Source organism: Rissa tridactyla, chromosome 1 (genome assembly GCF_028500815.1).
Source record: "Rissa tridactyla isolate bRisTri1 chromosome 1, bRisTri1.patW.cur.20221130, whole genome shotgun sequence".
NCBI lineage: Eukaryota > Metazoa > Chordata > Aves > Charadriiformes > Laridae > Rissa > Rissa tridactyla.
This window is the reverse complement of record NC_071466.1, coordinates 147509826-147537342: the sequence shown is the minus strand read 5'-3', so window position 1 is coordinate 147537342 and position 27517 is coordinate 147509826. Positions and strand designations below refer to the sequence as shown.

The 27517-nt window shown below is 40.6% G+C and overlaps 1 protein-coding gene across 1 annotated transcript in view; it reads left to right on the top strand.

Annotated features, from left to right (window-relative positions):
• Positions 1 to 27517, top strand: part of LOC128904351 (cGMP-inhibited 3',5'-cyclic phosphodiesterase 3A-like) — a 123313-nt gene that overhangs the window by 18655 nt on the left and 77141 nt on the right. The window lies entirely within an intron of this gene.

Here is a 27517-nt window from a genome sequence, read left to right as displayed (position 1 = left end):
TGTCCCTCTCACCTTGTTCAATAATAAAGGGATTAGTGGTTTTAGAACTGTGTTGGAGAAGTGCAGGAAAGCCATGTGTAGCTACTGGACTGCTCTTGACACATTGTTGAAAGGAAGTTATGCTAGTAGTGTTAATGGCATCATGCAGACACATTTTTAAATTATCTATAGAATTAAAGTTCCTGTAAAGGAGACATTGCTACCAATATTGATGTTCAGGAATTTTCCTGCTTGGGAAAAGCAGTCTTTACCATCTGGTCTTGAAATTCTGTAAATACATTATTACGGCACCAGTATTTTGGAATTGCTTTTCCTTCAGGTGAAGGATTTTTATAAGAATATGAAAATCTATGTCTAAATCTATAATAAGCAGGCTGTTTACTACTTTTAAAGCAAAATTAATTTACTAAGTTTTGCTTTTTTGCCCTTATTGTTGCAGAATTCCACTGTCTTTTTTTCTGAAGTTTTCTAAGCTGCTGCCTTGCATCTCATTTCAAAACCATGTTGAAATTTGCAGGAAATTCAGTATTTCATTAAACAGTTTAAGATGGGTTGCAGATCTGATTTTTTTTTCAGGTGGCAGTCTGTCATTTCAAAAAGATAAAAAAACCCAGAAAGTAAGCTAGTTTTCAGTGGAAACTGAGGAATTTCAGAAATCAGGGAAATTCTATCTAGTAAGGTGAGACCTGTTCAGTGCATAATCTCTCCTGCCTCTTCTGATGTGCTAGTTGATCATGTTGTGTTCTTCTGCTCCAAAGAGTGGAAGGTGAATTGGACTCCTCTAAACTACAGAGGGGAAGGCAGTCACTTGAAGGACTCTTAAGGTGACTTCGACTCCTTAAACTTTTCAGCCATTGTTGCAAATCTTCCTCTAGTTTTTGCATGCCTATGAAAATATGGGTAGTCCTTTGTACACTATGAACCATGCCCCACGGTGCTAATGGTTTGCCTGTGGTGCTGACTGGAGTGTATATGAAATCTGCACTAGTGTTGCATCAGAGTCGGAGGCCTAAGTCCTGTGTAAGTCTTCATGCCTGATACATCCTGTTGGCTACATGCATCCATGCTTTGATAGGAATAGTGTTAAATAGTGTTAAACCAAATTTAACTAGTTCCTTGAAAGGTTAGAAGTTTAGGAGGATCTGATTTTTGCGTGTAATACAAAAGACCTGTTTTATAATTTTGTTATTCAGTTGCATTGATGCCAGTTTGCGTCTTTAATAACTGTACCCTTTGTTAAACAGGTCTTGCTTAAAAAATTAGGATGAGTAATCTGTTAGGTCTACTTCTCCTTCAAATCCAATGCATCAGTTGTTTAAAGTGCAATTGCCTGGAGGATCTGCCACATGGTAGGTTATGGTGTTTCCCTGGGTCTGCGGGGCTTTCCTCCAGCAGAGAAATGGGACTTGGGAGGAGAGGTTGTTCCTGGCCAGCGGTAGCCTGTGCTGCTTGGGCAAGCAGTGAGAGGGAAGGAAGGGGTTTAGGCTTGTGTTATTTGGAGGCAATTTATTAGTCTTCCATGATCTTTTAATTCTTATGGAGTAAAGTGAAGAAAGTGGGAAGGTAGGTCTTAGGAAGCCACCTGTGTGTGAATGTTAGCGATGTCACTTGAGAGAAAAGGAAGTGGAACCACTAGTTTACCATAATGTACAACTAAAATCCACATATAAACTCATAAAACTATTCTACCAAGACTCATTAAACAAAATTCTAATTCTGTCAAGATTTTTTTTTAAGAACTAGTAGGATTTTTATGGTATCTGTTGAAACATGAAAGGAAACTACTACAGTGTGTGTCATACTTCTTAATGACCCACTTGGAAAATATGTTCCCTTTCTGCTTGTGGGAGTTAAATGCAAAGTGAAGTAGTTACAGGTAGTGATGGATGTCAAATGAAATACACTGAGGCTTATAAGAATTTCTGTTTGCAGGAGTTTGTCTCCTGATAAGCATCTGCAATTCAATAGAATGTAAATGGGACAAGTAAAAAGCTGGATTTACAATATTTAACTTGCTGCTGACTTCCACACCAACACTGCGTTCACTTTTTTATAGATTACACGCGCATATATGTGTATGTATGTGTATATGTTGTAGAATTCTTTTTCTTTTAGAATACTTTTACTATTAAGGCTGCTGTTATTAGAGTAAATTATAGGTTGCCTTAAAAAGAGCAACGAGTTCCTGGCTACCTACTTCTTTTTTTTCCTCTTTTTTTTTTTTTTTTTTTGATTGACTTCTGCGCTAAATGCTTCATGCAGATAACTTACTCAGGATTTGATGTCATGCAGAAAGTGCAATGTGAATTTCATTATGTTCCACGCTAAATTTTTAAATTTAATACAGGTTAGGATTTAGACAGGAAACTTCAAAATTGAGTTCCAAGTTAAAGAATTCCTAAATGTTTAGGAATGTTTAACCCACCTAAAGAGATCTCTCTCTCAAATAACACACACATTCTGTAAAACCACATCATCTCACTTGTGAGGGGAAAATATTCTTACCCATTTGTAATATCAGTACATCCTCCAAGAAAATGGGACTAGTGTAATTCATCCTTGTCATATCATCCCTCTGCAGAAAAAATATGCAAACTGTATTTTAATTATTTTACTAAAACATAATACTCGATACTTCTAAGATATTTCAGGTGGGACCCGTGGAACACATTGTGCACACATTTTTACGAGGGACTTTGAACGTGTGGGAGTTATTTGTTGCTCTGTCATCAAGCCTTGTTTGGCTTGCTGAAGATGTAGGCGTAGCCCCAGGAGTCAGTGGAATTGAGCGATCGTTCCTCGAACATTATAAAAGGATGATAATCAGGAGACAAACACAGAGGTCCAGTGTTTTTAATTCTCTTTAAATATAAGAGCTCTCAATTATATATCTGAGGTGCTGCGTTTTACCCCTCCAGTTCCTAAGCAACAGCTATTTTGAGAGTGAGTGCGTCTGGTGTTGTCTACCTACTTCATGCTTTTGCGAGGTAATTCGTCAGTGAAAGCTGGGCTTTTCACTATCTCGCTCGATACCCCTTGTCATGGCACTATAAGGAGACGGATGCTGTAGAGAAACGGGAGAAGCTTGGATGTAACCGGTCTCAACCTTGCAGCTTGCAAAAACTTCTGTACATCGAGGAGCTCTGCCATCTACAGCAATGAAGCACAGGAGTCAGAAATAAGGTTCTTGCCACTGATTTGGGAGAAGCCTTTTTTCTCGAGCGTGGAAAAACCTCTAGAGCAGATTCAAAATCATGAGCCGGAAATCTCTGTACTTGCTGAAGCGTAGATGGGAGTCGATTCCCGCTACTGACCAGGTACTGTGCTCTGGTGAATCTGTTGTGTCACTGTCTTCCCTTGCAATGCTACTGTAAGGAGGTTTACGGTGGTGGCTGGGAGCCTCTAGGTACAGTGAGAACCAGCTGATCATTATTTGTCGTTTCCATGATGAATAGTGCAAAATGTTGGTAAAAGTGATTTTGCAAGAGCATGTGCTTGTGAATGTGGAGGTTCCATGATAGCCCACTAATGCAGACTTAAGTAACTGACAGACTCTCCCTGTCTCAAAAATGAGACTTTTCGAAAGGTTTTGGGAGTATTTTAAACTGAGTGGCTAAGGAAAAGTGTATTCTACTGCTGATGAGTTCCTCGGTGCACGTCCTTGTTGCATTTCATATCTTACATGTATTTGTCTATGTATGAAATCACTGATTACAAGTAGATGTAATGCATTGGCAGAACCTCAGCTTTTTCAGCATCATCTTGGTTAATTTCAAGTATGTGAACAAGGACAAGAGTAAAGCAGATGTACAAGATGTAGACCAGATGTAATGTAAAAATTGTGGGATGCTGTTTGGAGCAAGCATCGTCACCATAAGTAGGTCTAAGATGTGTTGAATGGGAGTACGATCATTTCCTCCTTCTTGCTCCAAGCACTCCAGGGTTCTGTGAAATCTTTTTCAACAGCTTACTTGGGATGTAAAGACAGTAAAAGAAATAATTCTAGAAATAATATTGAAAGGAAAGTGGAGGTAGTAGCTTATTACGTGTTCCAACTCAGTTCTCTGTTTATAAAGTGGTCGATTATGAAGCGATGCCTTTATATAGTGGGAAAAGAGGAAATTTGGGAGAAAATTCTTCAACAGAAAGAAGGATGGACTACAGAAATACTTCCATACTTCCCAGTTATTCAGAAGGATCCTCCTGTGTACTTTACATTCAGAGGGGGAAGGGAAAGAGACATATTTTATAGAGCTGTAGATTTTAAAGCCAAATTGGACCATGGTGAACATCTAGAGATCTCAGACATATTACTAATCAAAAAATACCATGCTGTCATATCCTGTCACATCAGGCCTAAGTTTTCTGTTTAAATAAGAATATGCCTTTTAAATAGATCCAGCCTTAATTTAAACGCTTCAAGTGAGTAATAATCTACCATATTCTCTGATAAAGTTTTTATATTTCTTAAATGTTGTCTTTAACATAATGCCTTCCTATTTGACTTTTTCGAATTTAAATCTCCCACCACATCAATTTGTTACACCTTTGAATGCCAGATTTAAAAAGTCCTCTTTCAGAAATATTTTTTTTTCTGAACCAGATACTTAAATAATTCTTCTGCTTTCGTTTGCTATCATTTAAACTAGCTGAAATACTAGATTTCAAAGGAATCAGGTTCTCTGGTAATTCACAATAAAAAAATTCACAATAAAAATAATAAGGCACTGTTAATGAATACAATTTTGTTGTATTGAAATTGAATTGAATTGATCCAGTTCAATCAGGCATTCTTAGATCTCCTGGTAAAATAGGGGTAAATAAATGCTCTGTTATGGAGTGAGTCATTTGTCATCTTGTTTCTGTTAAGAAGATGTAGAGACGCTAATGTTGTTTCAAAGGAAAGCTGTATTTCAGCCTCACTTTTCCAGTATTTCCTTCTCCTTTTAATCACTCTAATCCTGGTTTTGCATTGCATCATACTCTGTTACAGTGTGATGTATCAGGAGAAAAGAAGTATTCCTTACCTAGGTGTGAGGTGCACTTGACTGCACTGAGCTGCGTATCCTTTCCATCATCGGCCCCTCAATGCCTCTGGAGGGTTTTAAAAGATAAAAGGAAATTTCCCTGACCCATCTACCACTTTGGGAGAAGTGAGGCTCGATAACTGACGTGCGTAGATGGAGTTGACTTGAGCATAGTGTGAATTTGTAAAGATTGTTTAAAGGTAAACTAAGGGAGGGAAAGATGATGTTCAGCTTCAAACACGGAGATATTTCTCTAGCTGTTCGTACTGGTCCTTACGCTGGGTGGAGTGGGGCTGCTCTGCTTGTTCTCCCCCTTGCTCAACAGTGCCTCATAGGAAAATGCAGTTACTGTGCAAGGTGACAGCCACAAAGAGGCAACTTTTCGGGTGTTTTAGGCTGAGCCATTTCACAATGTTACCATATAAAAATATTAGCTCTGTCTTTTGGTGCAAATTTATTATTCAGTCCTTAGAGGGACGCACTAGCTTAGGCTAACCTCGAGGAAATGATATCACATTTTGATAGGTAAGTAGTAACTTTGTAGGTTATTTCTCTGTTCAGAGGAGATGAAAGATATTTATGTTAACAAATGACAATACCTCTCCAAACTGGTTTACTGTATTACCACTTTTTTTTTTCTTTTAAAGACTGAAGGAAGTAAGTAAAATGGAATGCTGAGATTTTTGGCTTGATGTAGTTTCTAGTTTAAAATAATACAGCAGATCTGACTTTTAAGGGCATGGGAGCTGTAAGTCCACAGTGAAGTCTGATACTCTATTAGAACTTACTTTCCTTCTTTTAAAAGTCATTAAGTGATTTTTGTTCCTCATCTTACATACTTTCCATCAAACTGCATGAAACCCCAGAACTGTTTAGGCAAGGGTGAGCAGACTGAGAAGTAGGAGTAGTGAAAAAACAAGGGTAGTTACAATGCCTATAGACAATATTGTTGGGGAGGTGAGGGTGTGTATGTTATATAACTTTATTATTGATTTTTTGAGCATCATTTATGCTCACAGACACTACACCACAGAAGTCTTCATGGTTTCCAGGGTCTGACATGACAAAGGAATTTTTTTGTTTGGTTGTTGGCTTTTTGTGTGTGTGAAAAAGTGAGGAAAAATGGGTTTGAGTGTGAACCCTGACTTAGATCTTTTTGGTTTTGGCTGATGAGAAACATCTTTTCATGTGTGGGAGAGCTTTATCCTGTGTCTGTTTTGCATGGGTAAATTTAAGCAAAATGGTGATGAAGTATATATTATATATTAGCCTCTATGCAAGAAACTGTAGTTTCTTTTAGTGCTTGAATCTTGCATGTCTTTATATCTCTCAATAATTTCAGAAGGAACTACCTTTATAGATCTAAGGAAAGAATTTATGAATGCTTTTTTTTTTGGCCATCCAAGAGTTCAGATTGCCTGAAAGTCTGTCTTGATGTTTCAGTACAGGTTTGGGGGGGAAATTGGTTTTATTTGGTTTATGTGCCTGAGGATCTTGTTTCTTGGACTGATCCTAATTTTTTATTCATGACAGCTGCAACTGAGAATGATTTCACTGAATAGATATGTATTTAAAATACTGTGGTAACCAAATGAGCAAAAGGTGATGAGGTGTTAAATCATAGAATCGTAGAATGTTTTGAGTTGGAAGGGACCTTAAAGATCATTTAGCTCCAATCCCCCTGCCCAGGCCAGGGACACCTCCCACTAGACCATGTTACTCAAAGCCCCATCCAGCCTGGCCTTGAGCACTTCCAGGGATGGGGCATCCACAGCTTCTCTGGGCAACCTGTTCCAGTGTCTCACCACCCTCACAGGAAAGAAGTTCTTCCTAATATCGAATCTAAATCTCCCCTCTTTCAGTTTAAAACTGTTACCCCTTGTACTATCATTACAGTCCCTGACAAAGAGTCCCTCCCCATCTTTCCTGTAGGCCACCTTTAAGTACTGGAAGACTGCTCTCAGGTCTTCCCAGAGTCTTAGTCTTCCCTTCTCCAGGCTGAACAACCCCAGCTCCCTCAGCCTGCCTTTATAGCAGAGGTGCTCCAGCCCTCTGATCATCTTCATGGCCCTTCTCTGGACTCACTCCAACAGGTCCATGTCCTTCTTATGTTGGGGGCTCCAGAGCTGGACACAGTACTCCAGGTGGGGTCTCACCAGAGCAGAGTAGAGGGGCAGAATCACCTTGGTCAACCTGCTGGCCACAAATCTTTTGAAGCAGCCCAGAATACGGTTGGCTTTCTGGGCTGCAAGCGCACATTGCTGGCTCATGTTGAGCTTCTTATCAACCAGCACCCCCAAGTCCTTCTCCTCAGGGCTGCTCTCAATCCATTCTCTGCCCAGCCTGCATTTGTGCTTGGGATTGCCCCTACCCACGTGCAGGACCTTGCACTTGGCCTTGTTGAGCTTCATGAGGTTGGCATGGGCCCACTTCTCAAGCCTGTCCAGGTCCCTCTGGGTGGCATCCCTTCCCTCCAGCATGTCGACTGCTCCACAGATCTTGGTGTCATCAGCAAACCTGCTGAGGGCGCACTCAATTCTATGTTGCGGACAAAGATGTTAAACAGCACTGGTCCCAGTACCGACCCCTGAGGAACACGACTCATCACTGGTCTCCACTTGGACATCGAGCTGTTGACCACAACTCTTTGAGTGTGACCATCCAGCCAATTCCTTATCCGCCGAGTAGTCCATCTATTAAAATCCTATCTCTCCAATTTAGAGAAATATTTGCTGTAAGGATGTTGAGTATTTCCCTCTGCCTGAAACTCCCTGTAAATTTCATGAGCCATAGTCTTTGAGCATAAGTTGTATTTGATACCAGTCTTGAGACAGGAAAAATCTTCACGCATTAGCCTATGATGTAAACTTTTAATTGTTTCATTGATGACTGTGAATTTAGAAACAGGAACTAGATTTATACAACAATATAAAAGCCAAATAACCAAATAATTGATATACAGATTTATATAGCTATAGATTGTTCAAAGGAATGTACTATGCAGGTAAACAAATGCATCAGTAATACTTCTTTATTGGAAATGCATGCTTATAACAGCGTAAGCAATGGTAATGCTTTCTGTACCATTAAGTCACCAGTTTAGATTTTGATGGATTTGTGTAAATCCCATGAAGTGATGCCTCTCTTACCTGACAGTGATTTACAGCACAGCTATGCCTGAGGCAGTTTGCACGTATGGTGCAATATCCTGTTTCTTACCACTGATCTGGTAGATAGGAGAAACTCCCCTAGCCTACAGTCCATGCAAGGTGCTAAACAGCAAATAAACTGTTCCCAACGTGACTCGAGTCATAACTCTGCTAAATCAAGGGGTTTTCCAAGAGAGAGCTCGATATAACATTACATCATGCAGCCACCATATTTTCAGTGTGTTCGTATATGAAGTAATTCTGATGGATTAAAGCAGCTGTAAAGAAATAGAAGTTCGCTTTGTCAGGACTGGGAACTGTGTTTTCACTTTTTTTTTTTTTTTTTTTTTTTTTAGTTAATGGCTCACTCAGCCGCAGACCTTTTTACTAGTTGCATCTTGCTTTTCTGCTCTGTATTGTCCTCACTTACAACCCCTACACATCAATAAGGATGGATATGTCATATCTACTGTCTTTATGAGAAGGCTGGAGTTTCTGTGCTTTATTTTTCTGTCTGATGTCCATTAAATTCAGACTTTTTGCTGCTATCCAGCTGCCTCTGCATCCAGCAGTCTGACAGCAGCATGGCTCTGCCGACTGTCTTTGGCCAGAGCCATCTTCACTGGGAGCTTCATGCTGAGGAAGCACAAGCCTGTGCAAGACAGCAGTTCTTCCATCTCGCCAACAGGCATGAATGCATCAGTATGGATGTTTGTATAGGGGATAGCCACAGCAGAGGCTGGTTTACAAGCAGTACAGTATCAGGGACCTGGATGAAAACCTTCAGTGCAGCAAGGATTCTTGGTACATGCCTCCTTTCTGCGCAAAGGTCATGAAGTTCTTCATAGAGAAGGGGATGAAGCAATGGTTATGGGTGAGGAGGCCTCAGAGCAGTTAGTGTGGGACTGTGTAGGTCTCTGCCTCAGAGATAGCCTAAGCATTAGGAAAATGTGTAATAGAGCCAGGTGGAACCAAGTTGTTCCTTTTTCTTTCAAGTGCCTGGTGGGTTGTGCCTGGTTATTCCTTTCGCACAGCCTGTCTCCCAGGCAGGCTATGGTATGTTCACCATGCCACAACACATGGTCTCTTGGGGAAGTTTCAGTGGCATCAGAATAATAAACACGCACAACCACGGACAGGCAATGTAAGCACAAGGTGGAGGTAATGCGCTACCTTGTATCACTGCATTTACTCAGAAGTGTGTGCCAGCAGTCAGTCAGATGGGTCACTCACACAGCAGCAGTGCGAGTGACCACAGGAGCTCAGCAGAAGCCTCCAGCTTTCCTTGTATCTCCAGCTTATTCAACTCCATGCACCCAGGTGTTAGCAGTTTTTAACTCATAACTCATCTCTGCCCCTGCCTTCACGTTAGAAAGGCCCATGGGGAATACATGCCTGAAGCAGAGTTCCTGCTGGCACACGTCACAACAGTGATCCTTGCATCTAATCTAGTCCCTCTTATTATACCTGAACACAGCTTGAAAAAAAAATGTTTCCTGTTAAGTATGTCTTTGTGGTTTTCCACAGTTATTCGATGTTAATAAAACCTTACATTATCCTTTCATTCAGCAGACAAGTTTTCAAAGCTTTAGTGGCAGAGCAGAGATTTGTGGAGTTTGGGATGTTATGAGAGAGAGGCCTCATGGGAGGGTTGTGGGTTGGTTGGAATATGGAGCTGGGGCTGGGGGAGGAGAGTTGCTTTTGCACAGCAGGAAAGGCACAGAAAGCTGAGATTGAAATTACAGAATTATCCATAAAATACTTCTTTGCTTTCTAATGCAGCAAATGAATGATGTAATGCAGAAATCTATCTCAAAGAAATAATCTGCCTCAGATTGGTCTTGCTTCTTTTAGAAGTGAGGAATCGAGCCACAGGCACTAGCTGCAACTATGGGACCATTTCTGTTTGTCCCCCAGGCTTTCCACCCTGCTGCTCTAACGAACGTGTGGGAGGGGAACAGGTTGATAAAGAGTTTAGCATCTGAGAGAGGCCACCCTTGCTTGCTGATGTACCACCACTATTGCACAGGAGATGACCTTAGAGGTTCTGCAGGTAGCCAGGATTGTCAGGATGTGCATTTAGGCCACAAAACCAATGTTTCCGAAGTACAACAGAGACCAGTTCATTTCAGAAGGATCAGCACCAGAAATGTATTTGTCGTCTTGTGTGGCTTTGGCCAGGTGGGAGCTGGGGTGGGGAATCTCAGCACTATACATCCTTCCATGCTGGCAAATGGCAATGAAATGTCCATTGTGATTTACAAGAGAAGTGTGATAGAGAAATTTCAATAAGTGTTGGTTGCTGCTCTAAGAGGCTAGAAGACAGGAGGACGAAAGATAGAGTATGTCGTACTGGCAGTTGTGAGACAGATGATGCGGGCAAACCTCCTGCAACCTCCCATATCCATCACTTGTAGGATGGAGAAAAACCTTTTAAATTATGTCAGCCACTCTGTGAATCACCTTCTCTATCCCAAAGAAGTGGGACAGGAGTGGATTGGGAGCTTGATAATGACAGCCCTCTTCTTAAGACTCAGTCACTCTGTCATGTCAATATTCTTCATAGCTAAGCAGGAGCTCAGCACAGATTTCCAGAAATATTGTCGTCTTGAAAACCTTTCTCTACCATTAATCCTCCCAGTTTTGTAGTGCGAGCCTTGCTGCTAGTCAGGCAGTCCAGTTATGTAACATAGAACTGAAGCTTGCTGATAGTGCTCAACTTAAATTGTATTTTACTTTATTCAGTGAGCAAGTTCCGGTTCAGGAAGGTTGCAGTTTGTAGTATCGTAGCCATGCTGCAGTTCAGTGTGCCGTTTGGAAAAGGAATCATCACAGAAATGCAAACGGCAGTCTGAAATTATATCCTGGTGAAATGATTGTTTGAAGCAGCATGTTAGGAGAATAAGCATTTAGGCACGGTGGCGTTTGACTTAGTACTTTGAAAAGCAGAAGTAGTGGAAGCAGCTGATACGTTGTCTTTTTTTTTTTTCCCAAGCATTGCCTTAGGCTGGAGAGTGCACATCCGCTTCTGTGGTGCAGATATAGATTGATTATGGCAATTGAATTGAGAGGATGAGTATGTGAACTGTCGTCATTTGGAGCAGAGAAAGCAGATCCATTTCTGTCTGGGGTGATCACACTCCTGAAATACTCCTTAACCTCCCTGCATTTCTCTCACCACCACAGTGTATCTTTCTGGTCCAGTAGTTTTCATAATTTTTTTCATTTGTTTTCAGATCCCTGTTTTTTATACGATGTAAGTTTACTGGCTACAGCCTATATTTCTCAATTGCTTCTTTATAAATTCCTTTGAAGTAGTACGGAGGCTTATGGTCTTCAGGTTAAAAAACATTGATTAAGAGATTCTATTCATGTGCACTTTTTTTTAGTTTTCCAGTTGCAAACTGTTAGGAAAAATGCTTAGGGCATCAGTTATACTTATTTGTTGGATTTAGGGGGATTTGAAATTTGTCAGCATCTGACAGTTGAAGTTGCTGGTTACCTTTAAGTATCCATAGAGAAATTTGTAGACTTTCAGAGAGTTTAATCTGCTGAAATTCAAGTCCTCTGCTTTAGCACAAGCTAAAACTACCTGCAGGTTTTCAGATTGAAAATTCTTCAAATTGCCAAAGCCAAAATTTTGACATCCGTATGCCAATCTCTGAAACAAAAACTACACTGAGAATGTTCTGAGTCCAGAGTGGTGCACCTCCAAGAGGTTAGTAATTAATGATGAGTAAAACAGTGCCCCTTAGTCTTCTGGAAACGGCTGCGCTGGATAAAATTTTCCAAATACAGGCTAACAGTTGCAAGGGGAAATGTCAGTGCGAATGTTTAAAGTTTTGCAAAAGTATAAGCAACTGAAAATAGGGAAGCGATGGCCAACATAATGATGGGCGATACATTTAGCTTCCTTGTAATGAAAACAACTACCACATTAAAATTATGTAGCACTGTGGCTTTTGTGATGATAAAAGACTAAATTGCAGTGGCTCCTTGCAACTATTAAAAGTTGAGAGTTGTGCCACAAGGTTTTCTTTTCATTTCCAATAACGTCTTAAACTTCACTTATTCTGTATGTGTGTTTCAGGTATTTGTTGCCTTCCCCAGCAAATTGTTGAACACAATCATTATAAATTTTTGGCTTCCTGTTTTCAGAGATGAACCCGATTGTGGAATGAACATGATTAATGTACTTAATTTTGATTATGCCTAGTCTTCAGCCAGGATGCTTCCACTCGTATGTTAATAGTAGCATTGCTAGAAGATGTGGGCTCATCTAACCTTCCTTACAGAGTTTCCACGTTGCCGTTAGTGTCGAAAGATGTCTTCAGTAATGATGGCAAAATGAACTGACTGATTTCTCTCTATAATGGAAACCTTGGTTTAGAATAATTTTTATTAATAGTGTTTTAACACATTTTTCCCCCCTTGTGCTTTGTGTCCATACTGGGGAAGACATGTATGCTGTAATTGCTGCTCTCTGGGATATTTTTAAAGAATAAATAAGTGAAAGTATTTCCTATTGTTCCTTCCTTACAAGAACACATGCTGAACTCTGTAGTAGCTCATTTTATGAGTTTCCCAGTGGAGAAGCTCACAGCTGATCGGCTCTGTTCTCAACAGCAGATGTTCTTTTTCTGCTTGACTTTAGTAGTGAGCCATAATTTTGTTCTGTGTCTGATGGATCAGTGTTCAAAATTTCAAAATGAATTATTGGAGCAGCCTCCTGGGATTTTTGACTAAGCCAGAGCTGGAGTAAATCTTAAAGTCAAGTCATAAAAAAGAAAATTTCATGTTGGGTTGGATTTTACAGATCAAAGGTTCATTGTGTAATGGGTCTACATTGCTCAATTTTCAATTCCTGAATAACCTTGAATGTTACAAGAGCAGTATGAATTCTTGCAGTCCATAAAGGAAGTCTGGAGATTTTCAGACCTGAATCTAGAGTTCATAATTATTGAGTTATTGGGCTTTATGCAGGCCTAAAAAAGCTACTTTTTACCGTGAATAGACAAGCCCATAGAGGAAAGGTAGAGGCATCAGTTATCAAACTGCAAAAAAGCTAAAAAAAAAAAAAAAAATTATCATGAAAAAAGTATCTTTATTAATGATCAGGATGATGCATACATTGCACCCTCAGCAAATTTGCAGATGATACAGAGCTGGGGGTGTGGCTGCTATACCAGATGGTTGTGCTGCCATTCAGAGGGACCTCAACAGGCTGGAGAAATGGGCCAAGAGGAATCTTACGAAGTTCAGCAGAGGGAAATAAAGAGTCCACCCACACCTGGGGAGAAATAACTGCACGTACCAGTACAGACTAGGGACTGACTGGCTGGGGAGCACCTTGGCAGAGAAGGAACTTGAGGGTCCTGGTGGACACCAAGTTGAACGTGACCCAGCGATGTGTCCTTATAGCAGAGAAAGCCAATGACATCCTGGACTGCATTAGGCAGAGCATTGCCAACAGGCTGAGGGAGGTGATCCTTCTCAGCTCAGCACTGGTGAGACACATCTGGAGTGCTGGGTACAGGTCTGTGCTCCCCAGTACAGCAGAGACACAGAAATAATGGTGCGTGTCCAACAAAGGACCACAAAGGTGATTAAGGGACTGGAGCATCTGTCATGAGGAGAGGCTGAGAGATCTGGGACTGTTCAGCCTGGAGAAGAGAAGGCTCAGGGGGATCTTACCAGTGTGTACAAATACCTGACGGGAGGGAGTAAAGGAGATGGAGTGAGACTCTTCAGTGGTGCCCAGTGACTGGACAAGAGGCAATGGGTACAAACTGAAATACAGCAATAACCATTTAAAAATAAGAAAGGAGTTGTTTACTCTGGGGGTGACCGAGCAGTGGAACAGGTTACTCAGAGAGGTTGTAGATCTTTCATCCCCAGAGATACTCAAAACCCAACTGGATACAGTCCTGAGCAACCTGATTTAGCTCAGAGTGCTTTGATCAGGGGAGTTGGACTGGACAATCTCCAGAGGTCCCTTCCTACCCTCAGCCCTTCTGTGGTTCTGTGTCCCCTGTCATTGTGAATGATAGGCTTCCATGGGGCACTGTTGTTTCCCCTAAACTATGTGAAGTTTTTTTTCTCACTGAATTTAGCGGCTCAAAGCTGTGATGAGGTGCATCAGTGCTACCAGATACTTATCTCTGCTAATATTCACATATTAGCTGGTAAGCAGAATTGCCAAGAGGGTTCTGCTGAGAGCATGGTGCCGCAGCGTACCGTTCTGTGGTAATGCAGATCATAATGCCTTATCTGGTGTCCTTCCCATTTCTGGATGATGCTGGTAAAAGGGGTGGAAAAAGTCCAGAAAGAAGGTGAATGTGGTCTTTTTCTACTAATTCTTTGCAGATCACAGGGAGAGTGAGGGATACAGTGTTAGTGATCTTTCCTGCTTGTTGAGGTGTGGAAGCAGAAGGTGAGCTTGTAGAGTAGTAAAGACTCATCTTCTCTACATCTCAGCCCCATCCAGTAGCTAGAAGACACATGGCAGTAGCAGATGTTTGCCTTTTCATTTTCCCTACACCTCCCCCTGCACGCACACAAAAATTGAGAGGAGGAAGAAAAGCGCCGTAGATGGAGAAAGGGGAGCCAGAAAAAAATCTTTCCAAACAGAGCTGGAGCTTTATTAAAAACCAGCTACCGAGGTAGTGATATAAAACATATAATCCCTTTTCAGACTACATGGATAGTATTTTGGTAGAAACCCAGGTAACGTTTCTTTCTGTTTCTAGTAACTTTGCCTCTGAAGCACAAGACCTCACTTCTCTAAAAATGACCTCTGAAAATGAGAAAATGTCACTTATTAGTGCTGTCTATGATTCTTCTGGTATCTGACAGACAAACAATTTGAAATTTTCTGTAATGTATGGTTTTGAAAGTTCCTATGCTGTTCTCACGTATGTGCCCTCAGCTTCGGAGTAAACCCCACACATACGGCATTTTCAGTTTTCACATCCAGGTGACGGATATGATAGAAATGTGGAATGGCACTAAGCTTTTTGTGTGTCACGTTATCACGGACCAGTTTTTATAGGTGTCTAAAAATAATAACTCTCTGCATATAGAGATTGTGTTTTAGGACTCCTGGAGGGTTTTATATGCTTGCTTCTTTTAAATTAACAGTTGGAGCTGAATGAACAATCTGTGAATAATTATTTTATGTTAAGTTCTTCATTAAGATTCAGAAAAGGAAGGAGGGGTAGCTGACAAGAGAAGCTGCAGTAGTACTTTCTATTCCTTACAACTCTGTGGGAAGCGAAAATGATGAATAGCTGAAGTCCCTGATTAGGATCTTAAAGGATCAACATTGCCTTGCAGACAGTGCTATCTCAGAATGGCAGTTGTTGCTGGGATTTTGGTGTGGTTGCATTCTCATCACAGAAACAGCCCCTGGACAAAATCACATTGTAGATTTTGCCTCATTTCTGCCCAGATAGGAGTTTTTGAGGAGCATGATTGTACGTGTGATTTCTGTGTGTAGCTGCCACCTCTGGTCTTACAAACAGAGACTAGCGCTTTTTTTTTTTTTTTGAGCTATTACTAATATTAGCATTGATGATGGGTACAACTTGTTCTTGGAGGAGCAATACAAGACACAGTCTTTCCTTTGTCAAAGGACACAGAGCAGGTGGACAGTGGTACGTCAGCATCTCAGTTGTGATAAACCCCCAGCATGCTTAGACTATAGCAGGAAAGGGCGCGCTGTGCAGCGTACGTTTTTTTTTTACTGAAGAGCAAGGTAGAGCATGGAAGAGGATGAAAAGTAGAAACTGAAATGGAAGGGCCTTAAGAAGGGTGTGAATGAGTAAGGTGCACTGTCTTGTCCTGTAACAAACACATGTTTTGGAGTAAATCTCACAATCTCTTGACGTGGGGTATCCCATTGGCTTTGGGACTGCACAGACAGCACCTTTCTTTCGAGGTTGTGATGCTCCTTCTCCACCCCCCTCGACACTAAGTCTTAGAGTTGGGAAGAAGAAACTGGAAAAGTTATGCAACTGGGCAGTGGATTCCTGAGATGCTCGAGGTCCTAGGGATGTGCTATTTTTGTTGCTGCAGGCATTTAAAAAAATGTACTTCCAACATTTTGTTTTGGAATTATTGCTGGAGTTCTGAAGTCCAGGAATTTTTAGCAAGTCCTCACCATGGGAGCAGAAAGAAACAAATCCAAGATATTTTAATATGGCACACACACATAGTTCTATTGTTGCCAAAGGGAAGTGCTCTACTTAAATGTCAAGACAACATTAGCAACAGCTGACTTGAGAGAAATGGTCTGGTTTCTAATGGTCAACTGTCTTTCACTGAAAACTCTACCTGAGTCTTTCAGTGCCTGGGAGGCGTTTATTGTGTAATAGATATGTAACCTGCACTCTGCTCATTTCTTCAAGTGATGCTTTTTGGAGTCCTTGTAGTAGGGCAGAGGAACCTTCCTTTGTCAACATCTCTTTTGTGTGTTCTAGAGGGAACAATCTTGAGGTGGCAATCACATAAAGAGGCAGCACAATTTCTGGGTCAGACTTTTTTTCTGGTGATGCTTGGGAGTGCGCCTCCTAGTTCTCTTTAATTAGAAATTGGTGTCTCTCTAGCTCAGTTGCCTTTGCTAGGGAGATAAATAAGAAGTACTATTTTAACTGGTACGGTTCTTACCATTATGACACTTGATCTCATTTGGAGTACTTTTCTCTGTTTTCCTCTCACTTGCCTGATCATCCATCCCAGTATGAAGCTAATTAGTTAGAACCTTTCCCTCTCATATCCCCTGCCACGTTGGCGTAACACTGGTAAAATCAAGGACTTTTTTGGCGATTACCATGAAACTGGAATTTAATTTAGTCTTGTCTGCAAGTTTCTCACACTGACGTAAAATCTTTTATGCATATTGATCCTGGGGCTTTTTTAAATGTAATTTTTTTAGCTCAGTAATACATGATTGTTATTTTTCTAGCTATTACTTCGGAGACCCCGGCCTGACTACTTCTCCCATTCAATTGTAACGCCTGTCCAGTCCTTTGTGAAAGTTGCTGTGTACTAATGGCATCTCAGACAGATGTTTCCAGCTCACCAGAGTGCATGTCAGTACTTACTAACTTTTCTGCACCTCCTTGTTTGATGATATTCTTTTGTATGCCTAATTTACTATATCAGGGCCTGTATCCTTTGTTTTTCCTTCAGAAAAGTTTGAATGCCTCTTAACTTTACGTTTGACTCATCAGAACCCTGGTATAGAGACCTCAGACCCATGCTTCATCCTAATTAATTTCTAGATTCCTCTCAGGCCTCCTTTGTATCATCTTTGGCTCCCTGTAGGCTGTTACTACTTCTAACAATTTGATCTGCTCTCATCAGAGCCTATCTCTACCTTTGCATTTTTATCCTATATCTAAACTGAAATCTTTCACTGTGCCATATAACCTAGTGACTCTCTCTAAGCCAGGAAAACAAAAGATGACTCTCTTAAACTTCTTTATAACTTCATTTTGTTTCTGATGATCTTTAGTATTTGTTCTTTTCTTTTTTCTATTCGGAATTTTTTTTCATTTTTGTTCCTGTTAGGTTTTATAAGCCAAATCCTGTGGCCTTTGTTATACTAGACCTGTTATCTTACATGAAAATATTGATAACTTATAGACCAAAAACTGGGTCTCGTAGAACCATAACTTAATTTTTATTTGTTTCTGATTCAGGTGACAGAAAATGTCCATCTCTGCACCAGTACTTTCACAGAAGCATCATAACAGATGATGTGACCATGTTTTTACTGCTTTCTGCATTTTTTTGGCTTTCTACCCAGAGAACAAAGTGAATTTGGCATTGCTATTTCAGGTTATAAAAATACATTCTTTGCCTATTTCATGTAATTTGACTTTTATTTTATTTGCCTTCTTTCTGTTAAAAAGTCACTAATCAGTGACATTTTAATTTAATATATTTTGTTTTATTTAATTGTATCATGATTCGTTAATGAGGATGAATGATTTAAAAGTACTGGGGGGGTGCAGTTATAAACAGGAGTTGGTGGCGAAAATGTGAAAATCTGAGGTAGGATTGCCACTGCGTCGAGGGGAATGGAATAGGCTGCCCTGTGTATAATGTGCTCTGGATGCCTTAGCGGGGTGTAACCTGATTTCTAAATTCCTGGCAGCCGGAAATATTGCTCAGTGCAAATTGCCATCCAGGTGATGCCTTAATTTGTTATGTCTGTGTGAGGATATTATATTAACATCAAGCAAGGTTTTTGCATATGTGCAAGAAAATGACTCACTGCCTTCTACTTTCTGCCAGCATTTAGAATATGGTCAGCACCAATGTATGCAGATTTCTTTTGTGCACTGAGTGTGCTGGAGGGGTAGAAAGGTTATTGGGGGGATAGCAGCCCAGTTTGTGGATTTCTGCTGCTGCCAGGATGCCAGAGCACTTGCTGCGTACCCAGTTTTCAAAATGAAACTTGGCAGAAAACTGCCCTGTCCTGTGTCAGTGAATTCATCTCTTACAGCTGCTATTGCTGCACGCAGATTTGCCTTCTGGGCTCAGAAATTGTCAGAAGACTTCTCAATTATTTAACGTGGATGAATGTGTTGTGAGAACTTGACGTCAGCATTTGCCTCCTGTTGTCCACTTCTTGATTCTGTGGTTTAAGTTTTGAGGCCACAGGCAAAACTCTTGCTGGTCTTCGCCCGTCCTAGCTTTCTGGCTGCAAGAGACAAGACTTTTTCCATGCTCGATATTTGATGCGCTGTAGAAGGAAGGAGGAGGAGGGAATTAGCAGTATTTGCATTTAAGTTAATAAGCAAGGACAATTCTTCCAGTGCTGCCTCCTGCTAGCAAAAAACCGCAATATAATCCTTTCATAAACCTAATCCAAGCTCTATCTTACTCTTCACTTTTTTTTTTCCCCTCCCCAAATTCTTCTTTAGTAGTAAAGAACAGTTTTTTAATCAAATAAACACTGTTGGAATGAGTCTAGAGGAGGGCCACGAAGATGATCAGAGGGCTGGAGCACCTATGCAATGAAGACAGGCTGAGAGAGTTGGGGTTGTTCAGCCTGGAGAAGAGAAGACTTCACGGACACCTTATAGCAGCCCTCTGGTACCGAAAGGTGGCCTACAGGAAAGATGGGGAGGGACTCTTTGTCAGGGACTTTAATGATAGTACAAGGGGTAACAGTTTTAAACTGAAAGAGGGGAGATTTAGATCAGATATTAGGAAGAAATTCTTTCCTGTGAGGGTGGTGAGACACTGGAACAGGTTGCCCAGAGAAGCTGTGGATGCCCCATCCCTGGAAGTGTTCAAGGCCAGGCTGGATGGGGCTTTGAGTAACATGGTCTAGTGGGAGTTGTCCCTGGCCCGGGCAGGGGGATTGGAGCTAAATGATCTTTAAGGTCCCTTCCAACCCAAAACATTCTATGATTTTATGAATTTCCTACCTATACTTATGTCCATCCCATTTGTTACAGCCCAACATTGCTCTGTAGCATAAACCAGCCTCCTTTCTAAAGTATTTTAAAAAGCAATCACATCCCCTGTCAGCCATCAGTCTGCTACATTAGATAGGGTTTGCTTTTTCTAGTCTGCCCGTAGGTTATTTTTTTCCTTCATAGATTCTTAGAATCATTAGGTTGGAAAAGACCTTTAAGATCATTGAGTCCAACCGTAAACCTAACACTGACAAGTTCATCACTAAACCATGTCCCTAAGTGCAACTTCTCCACGTCTTTTAAATACTTTCAGGGATGGTGACCCAACCACTTCCCTGGGCAGCCTGTTCCAATGCTTGATAGCCCTTTTTGGTGAAGAAATTTTTCATAATGTCCAATCTAAACCTCCCTGGCACAACTTGAGGCTGTTTCTTCTTGTCCTATCCTAATGGCTCTTTTCTGCATTTGTTGCACTTAAGTAGAATTCAGCTTTCTTCATAAATTGGATATAAATTAGAGTCCACCGAGATATCTGATTAAAGTAAAGAACATAGATCAGGTATAAATCTGGTTTTTAATCTTCTTGTAAAGCACAAGCCATTTAGTTCAAGTTCAGAGCATAATGATTTTCCTCTGTGTGGGATTCCAAGAGACATCTAATCTGCGCCTTGTTCAACGTTATAAAACTTCTCTGTGCCTAGTGAAAAGGCTTTTCCTGCTTTATCGAAGTATGTTTTCTTGTGACTGCATCGCATCAATAACTTTTATTTGTTCTTGAATAGCGAACACGATCTCGGTCATCTAAAATGGAGAATTTTTTATTTTGGGCTGATTGAAAGCTCTTATTGCTAGTCCCCAGTGCTATAGTCTTTAGCTGCGTTACTGAATTTCATCCATTTCTGTCACTCCACCTCCCATCCAGTTTTTTGTTATGATGTCCCAGTTCTCTGTTGTATGGGAAGTGTCTTTGAATGCTGTCGTCAGCATATGTCATTTGCTGACTGTACTTCTTGTAAAGCGTCACCGATAGGAAAATTAATTGTGATATTTCTTAAGACTGACCCAGCCTTTGAGAAACTCAAAAAATGATCTCTCTGCAGCCCACGCTTCACACATCCTTATAGGTATTTCCTGAGATTTTTTGTCACCCATTTCCTTAGCAGCAGCATCCAGACTAACAGTTTCTGATGCAGGTAACAGAAGCACCGCAACCGTGAAAAAAAACATTGTGTGTGATGGCAGTGGGGAAGAGGATGAGGGGACTCACCCTGAGTCTGTCTCTGCTGTCTGGAGGACTGTCGTGGTAGAAGTGGGTGTCGTTCAGCTGCATACAGGTTGAGTTCTTTAGGGACTAATAATAGAAATGTGTGGTCCAGACTGGCAGGTTAACTTGCCATGTGTGGTGTGTATGATGAGCAAAGAGCAAAGCAGAGGTTGAGCAAAATGCATTTAGTGAATCATTTGTGTAAGGTGTGAATGGTGAACAGTGATAACATTCTTGGACATTTTAAGAACAAGAACTCTTAAATTATGAGATAGATAGATAGATATATGTGTATGATAATTAGCATATAGAAAAGGGATATAAAGTTGGCAAAACTGCAAAAGAAAATAGCATTGTGCTTGCCACGTTCACGTTTTGTAATTTGATTCCAGAGAAAAAAGGAGCAGGAAGAATTCTAGTTCTAGAGAGCAAGAACTCAGTTTTCGTGGCCCTTTTCCCCCAAAAGTTGTATTTCATTTAATTGTATGAAAAAAATAGTTGAAGAAAAAGGCAGGAGGACTATTCCATCTTGCACAAAGGGACAGAAAAACAGAAGTCTTCTTCAGGGCAAATAGTTGTAGAGATGGAGTAAATTGTCGGTCTGTCCCTTAGATTACCTGATGTATTGGAGCAGTTAAAGAGGAATCTACTGCTTAAATGCAATCAAGAATTGCATTAATTCATTTAATTTTCTTATTACAATTTCGGTGTCAGTCTTGTAATCAGGAACTTACCCTGTTGCTTTGCTAGGATGTACTTTGTTCTCTCTGTCTAGTGTATAAAGGGAAAGGCGGTGACTGAGAAATCGGGCACTTTCAATTCTCGGCTGGTGAATGGCACAAATCGTGACTGCAGTGATATAATTACAGTGCCTTGTAACCCAAAACAAGTTGGGAACCTACGTTAGAAGTGTTTCCCACCAAGCTGTGTGTGGTGATTTGGGAGCTGGTGATGTCAGATGCGAAGTTCTTCTTTCAGCAGACATCTTCCAAGGCATTTCTCGCAGAGACTCAGCAAGCGAGTGACAGCACTTTATGCTTGTGACGTCAGATGACCTCATATCCTGACAGCCCATAACATATACTTTATGTATCTAAGAAAAGGTGTTAGATCCCATCCCTTTCTCAGACGCGTGGGTTGTCAGATATTGTGGGACGAATCTAGCAGTTCGGTGCAGCTTTTTTTCTGCTCTGCTGTTAAGCTGGAGTTTCTTCAGATTTGCACTTTTTGTGAATGATTTTTAAAGAATATATTTTCCATAGGTGTATGGATAGACTGTATGTGTAGGAATGTGCGTGTGTGCTGCATTGAAAAAACCATCTTATATAATGCAAAAAATATTTTAAAACATGAGGAAATGCGTCATGCCTTTCTTACAAAAATCTTATTTCCGTTGTTTATTATTTGGATCTGATATATAACACAAATCTGCTCTGGAGAACCAATTACAGCTTGGGTGCGTGTTGTGCTTGGTTGTTTGGTTCCAGGACGGGCCATGGAGAAAGCAGAAGCGGCATCTGTGCAGAGCCTGTATTTTCAGCTCTGGAAATTACTTCCTGACCATGAAACATGTCTGCACTGCATGATTTTAAAACAAATTCTTGTTTGTTGTTTCCTCCCTGATAATCAGTCCTGTGGAGAAGTGCACATAGGTCTGCAGCTCCAGGTCTTCTGGCTTTACAGCTAGTCGCATGACTCCTTTCTTAGTTTGAGGAGTTTTCTGAGGAGTAGTGAGTTTTGTAATTTTTTTTAAGTGGTTCATTTTCTGTTGATTGAATCATTTTATTACCTTTTAGAAGGCAAGGCAGAAAATACTCATCCTAGGAAAGAACTGTTTCCTTTTAGAGCATGGAGTGAGTACTGATGAAGGAGAGCAGCTAGGCAGCACTCCTAGTGTAAATGTAATCATTTAGGTTTAGACGGCTTGCAATTACAGCTTAACCTAAATGGGTTGCTCTACAGGCAGAAAATCTAATTGAATGTAATTAGTCAGTAATTTATGTTTTACATCCTATATACACCCCAATTCCCTAATCCCTATCACTACTGTAAATCCACTAAGAATTAGCTGGGCAACAGAGGGTAGGGACTGGCTGGCCAGGGCGGGTAACTACCGACCTCGTATAGAAGCCTTTCCCTCTTCACTTTGGAAGTCACACCAAACATTATCTCTCATCAAAACTGATGGTCGTGTAAAGGAGTCTTGCCAGAATTGAAATACATTTGACTTTTATTTTGCTGTCAGACTTGGTTAAGAGTGGCCAAGAGGTTTCAACTGTTTCAGTAGAAGACTTCTGAAGGATGGACGGGAAGAGGAGTACCACATTATTAGCTTTTTTTTTTTTCTGTAAAACACTGCCGATGTATAAAAAGAGAAGGTGATATGCCAGACATTTTGTATCTATTAGACTGTTATAAATAACTGATGATATTTCTAGCCAAGAATACTTTGTTGAGACTAGAGCATTTCTTAGCCTCTTTGGTTAATTTTTTTGGTTGCTCTATGTTAGAGTTTGTTGACATAGGTAGGAGCATACGCTACTTCCAAGAGTGCTCATTAATTGTGGATTAGGATGTATCTGTAATTATTCTCCTGATTACTTCCCTGATTGAGTGCAAAAATGAATAATATACTTAGCATTCATGTAAAATACACAAACTAAAGAAGAGGATCATAGGCCTTTTGGAAGAAGTTTTGCACTTCCCAGCAGGAGGACAAATGAAAGAATACATTTCTGTTCTTTGATAGAGACACATCATTAGTAGCTGCCACAGCAGATACAAATTTCCTTTGACATTCCCACTGAAATTAGATCACCTTCCCTCTGTCTGTTTTGTTCATAAAATTAATACAATTACATTAACATTAAAAAGAAAAAAAGGGGCGTGTGACCACAGCAAAGAGGCAAAATAGATTTCAAAACAGATGCCATCTTTCGTGCTGCTTACATGCTGTTGGACGCCATGTAAGCTCAGAATTGGATATATTGGATATAGTATAAGTCTTCATATCTAAATTATTTTATTAGAAATTGGAGTGAAATATTTTTAAACTTTTCAAAGAGAGTTTGTGATCTGACAAAGGTTCTGAATGCTTAGACATCCACTGCCATTGTGGTGTGTGTTGGTTTTTGCGAGAGTTGGCAGAGGGTGTTGGAAAGGTTTCCTGCGTAGAATAGATGCGGTACAGAAGAATCTGTTCTTCGGCCTCTATTTTGATCTCTTCCACCTCTGATTTGCTTAGCCTACCTACAAGTGATGGTGCCTAGTCACTGCTTGAGTTTTGGGTGTGGGTTTGTGGGATTTTGGTGTGTGTGTGTTTTTTTTTTTTTTTTTTTTTTTTTTTTAAGACTTCCAAACAGTGTAAAATTTCATGGTGAGTGTAACTACAGAATATAGGGGAGAAGATGCAAAACAAATGTCTTCGAATTGAGCTGGCACACTAGTAATTGTAAAACTAAAGGCTTCTTATATTGTGGCATCTTTGTTCTTTCCTAACTTATCAAAGTCAACCTGTTTTGGGAAGACCATTGATTTTGACAGGACACTGATGTGTAGATACAGGCAAGATAGCTTTGGTATTGGGAACAGTTCATCCTGTACTGAAGCTGGCAGATATTCTCAATAACGTTGTCCTATTTCTCAACTCACCTGGCTTGTCTGCTTCTAGTCACTGAGAGATCTTTCCTGGTTAGCTTTGGTATCCCTGTACCATGCTACATCGCTCCGTAAGCATTGCAGTTAAACACAGCATCTGTGTTTTATGGCAAGTGTCAGTGGCCTTGACTATCCGTAATTGCTCAACTATTTACTTGCCTTTTTTGTTTTGTTTTCCAATCTTTTGGAAAAAGATTACTAAAATTCAACTATTTTCATGTGAGGGAGACACCAGGAGCAGTGGATATATAGTTCAGAGAAGATAGAGCAAATTTCATCTCAAAAACAAACAAAAACCCCCCACCCCAACACGGCTGAAACCAAAAAAAACCAAAAAAAAAGCAGCAGAATTTGGCAGGGTAAGTGCAGAGGCCTCAAGTTACAGAGAGACGAGGCTATTTCTGTTGTGCCGCATCAAGAACAAAGCGCTTGTGTGAGCCCCTGAGCAGCCGGGGTAGCAGGGAGACGAGGGGAGGCAGCGGCAAGTTCGCTCAGAGGAGTAGACATGCCCCAGCGCCTCCAGCATCCTAGTCCTGATTGACATAAACACTTTCCCTCTTGCTTGAGATCAAAGTGTCTTGCCTTTGCGCTGTAACGAAATAGTTCAGTACCGTATGATGTGGAAACTCCACATCTGTAAACATTCTGTGCAGAAAACTGCACTGGATGGATTGCTTTTCGTCAGCCCTAGATTATTGTGCAGCTCATGTCCTTGAAAAGCACTGCTGACCCAACTGGCCTGCTTTCTCCTTCTGCTTTCTCTTGCGTGGACACAGAAAAGTCCTCTGAACAAGCGAACCAGATTTAATCCTGCCTGTAAACTATTACCAGCGCTGCCTCCGTAGCCGGCTGCAGAGTGTTGATCACCGATGAAGCTGTGGGAGCAGAAAGCAAGCTGCCTTTGATTTACCGGTCTCAGATGACGCAGCGAAGATGTCAGGAAAATCGTTTAAGGACCTCTTCACTGACCAGAGTTACTGAGTTTGTAGCAAACTAGGAATGGTATGATGTTGTTTTGGCACTGCTCCTTTTCCCATGGTAGATGTGTTGTAACCCTTTTTGGAAAGTGTCTGTGTTTTGCATGTCAATGTGCTAATCAAGTTTTAGGTAAATGAAGACACAAAACACTTAGTGCTTCAGTACTTTTCTCAAAAAACTCAGTTCCAGATGCACACACAAATATTTTTCTTGTATATAAATCTTCTTTACCATAACAGAATTTGCAAAGGACGAAATCATTTTCCTTATGTTGTTTGTTTGGATTTTTTTTTTTTCCCCTGCACTATTTCAGAGGGGGAGAACTGCCAAAGAGTTTGTGTGCTTGCATGCGTATGAGTCAGTGACTGAATGCATGTTTTATTCATCTCCTCATTTTCAGACTGGAGATACTGCGGCACCCAACAGGCATGACTCAGGTGAATCTGTGCCACTGTCGAAGTACTCTGGTGTTTCATATCGAATCCTTTGCCCCGCCTGACTGCGCTCATCTTTGAAGTTACTGTGTAGCTTGTTTTTTAAAACGTTTGTGCTATTTGTGGAGCTTCCCCCCCAAAAAATAAAAAAATAGCTGAAGCCGAAAGGAACCAAGACCAAGAAGGAGGTAGTGCTGGGGCGGGAACACTGTTTTGCAGAAGAGCCTGGATAGAAATGGAAGAGGAAAAAAAAATGGTATCTCCCCTTCTCATCTTCCTCCTCATTCAAGATTCATCTGTGTGAGTTATCCCATGCTACCTCTCTAGTGAGACAGCAGCGTAGCTGTCAGATGTCTTCCACCCCCTTCTTATTCTCTTAACTTGAATTTAAATATTTTGAAGGTTAATACACTTAAATTCACACACTGATTTTAACAAGAAACCCGAGTTTGTGGGCTTCAATGTAAATTATTAGAATGCCAAATAACTGAGGTTAAATTTTTGAATGGTTGTTTATGCCAACAATTTATAAGAGTGGAGGAAATAAACCTTTTCTGAACAGCTTTCCTAACAGAAAGTGTGACTTAAGCCAACAGAAATGTGCAAATACATAGCATAGTGCCAAAATTGCCTTACATGAATTAGATTTATTATACACCAGACAGAAAGAAATTCAAACATTCGCTTCAGCCCTCATTCTGTGTTGAGATTTGAGTATGGGGGGGTGCAATCTGTGCAAGATAAACTGCTTGGGAAATTAAACTTTGGAAGAACCCCCCCACCCGTGACATTTTCTGCAGTCAGTCTCATGTGATCTCCTGTCATTAGAGTGCGGGTGAACTTTCCGAACCCTGACATTGCAACTCTGCACAGTGTCACAGCTACAGTATGTCAAGCTCGTAACAAAATAAACCTCCCACCGGAAACAGCTTCTCTTTGAAGTCCCCAAACTTGCACTAGTCTTGGTTTTAAAAAAGCAATATCATATATCAAATACACTGAAAAGTTATTTCAAGCTACTTTTCTATGATAAAGCACTATGGTTTGGCCATTGCTGTAAGTGCAGATGTATTCATTGCATTCCAGGCTTCACCAGTGCTTTATTTTATTTATGGCTTGCTCCTTTCTTTTTTTTTATTTTTAATAAGTGTTGGTAAAATTTGTCATGTTGCTCCATGCTAAAGACTTTAACGCAGTGGTAAGTTAAATTTAAAACTCTTCACAATGATGTATGTGCTAGATTGGCTAGCACAGCAGAGAATGCGGGGGTTAGCAAAAAGTTCACAAATATGAATTAGCTACCCTTTGTCAGAAATAATTTTGTCTTGATAAAAGTGGAAAGTTAAAGTGGTAACGGCAAAGCTCAGCTCTAAGTTCACAGTGTTTCTACCTAAGCTAACATTGGATGCACTGACGGAGCTCTTATTTGCAGTGGCCCTGATTTGGTGAGATATTTGACTGTAACCACAGTTATAGTTTGAAGTCTGCACGTGGCTCCTTGGTCGTTTCCTATTAACCTTGAAAGCGTTTCTCTCTCGCCGTGGTCATAGTGAAAATGTGGCTAAAGCAAGGT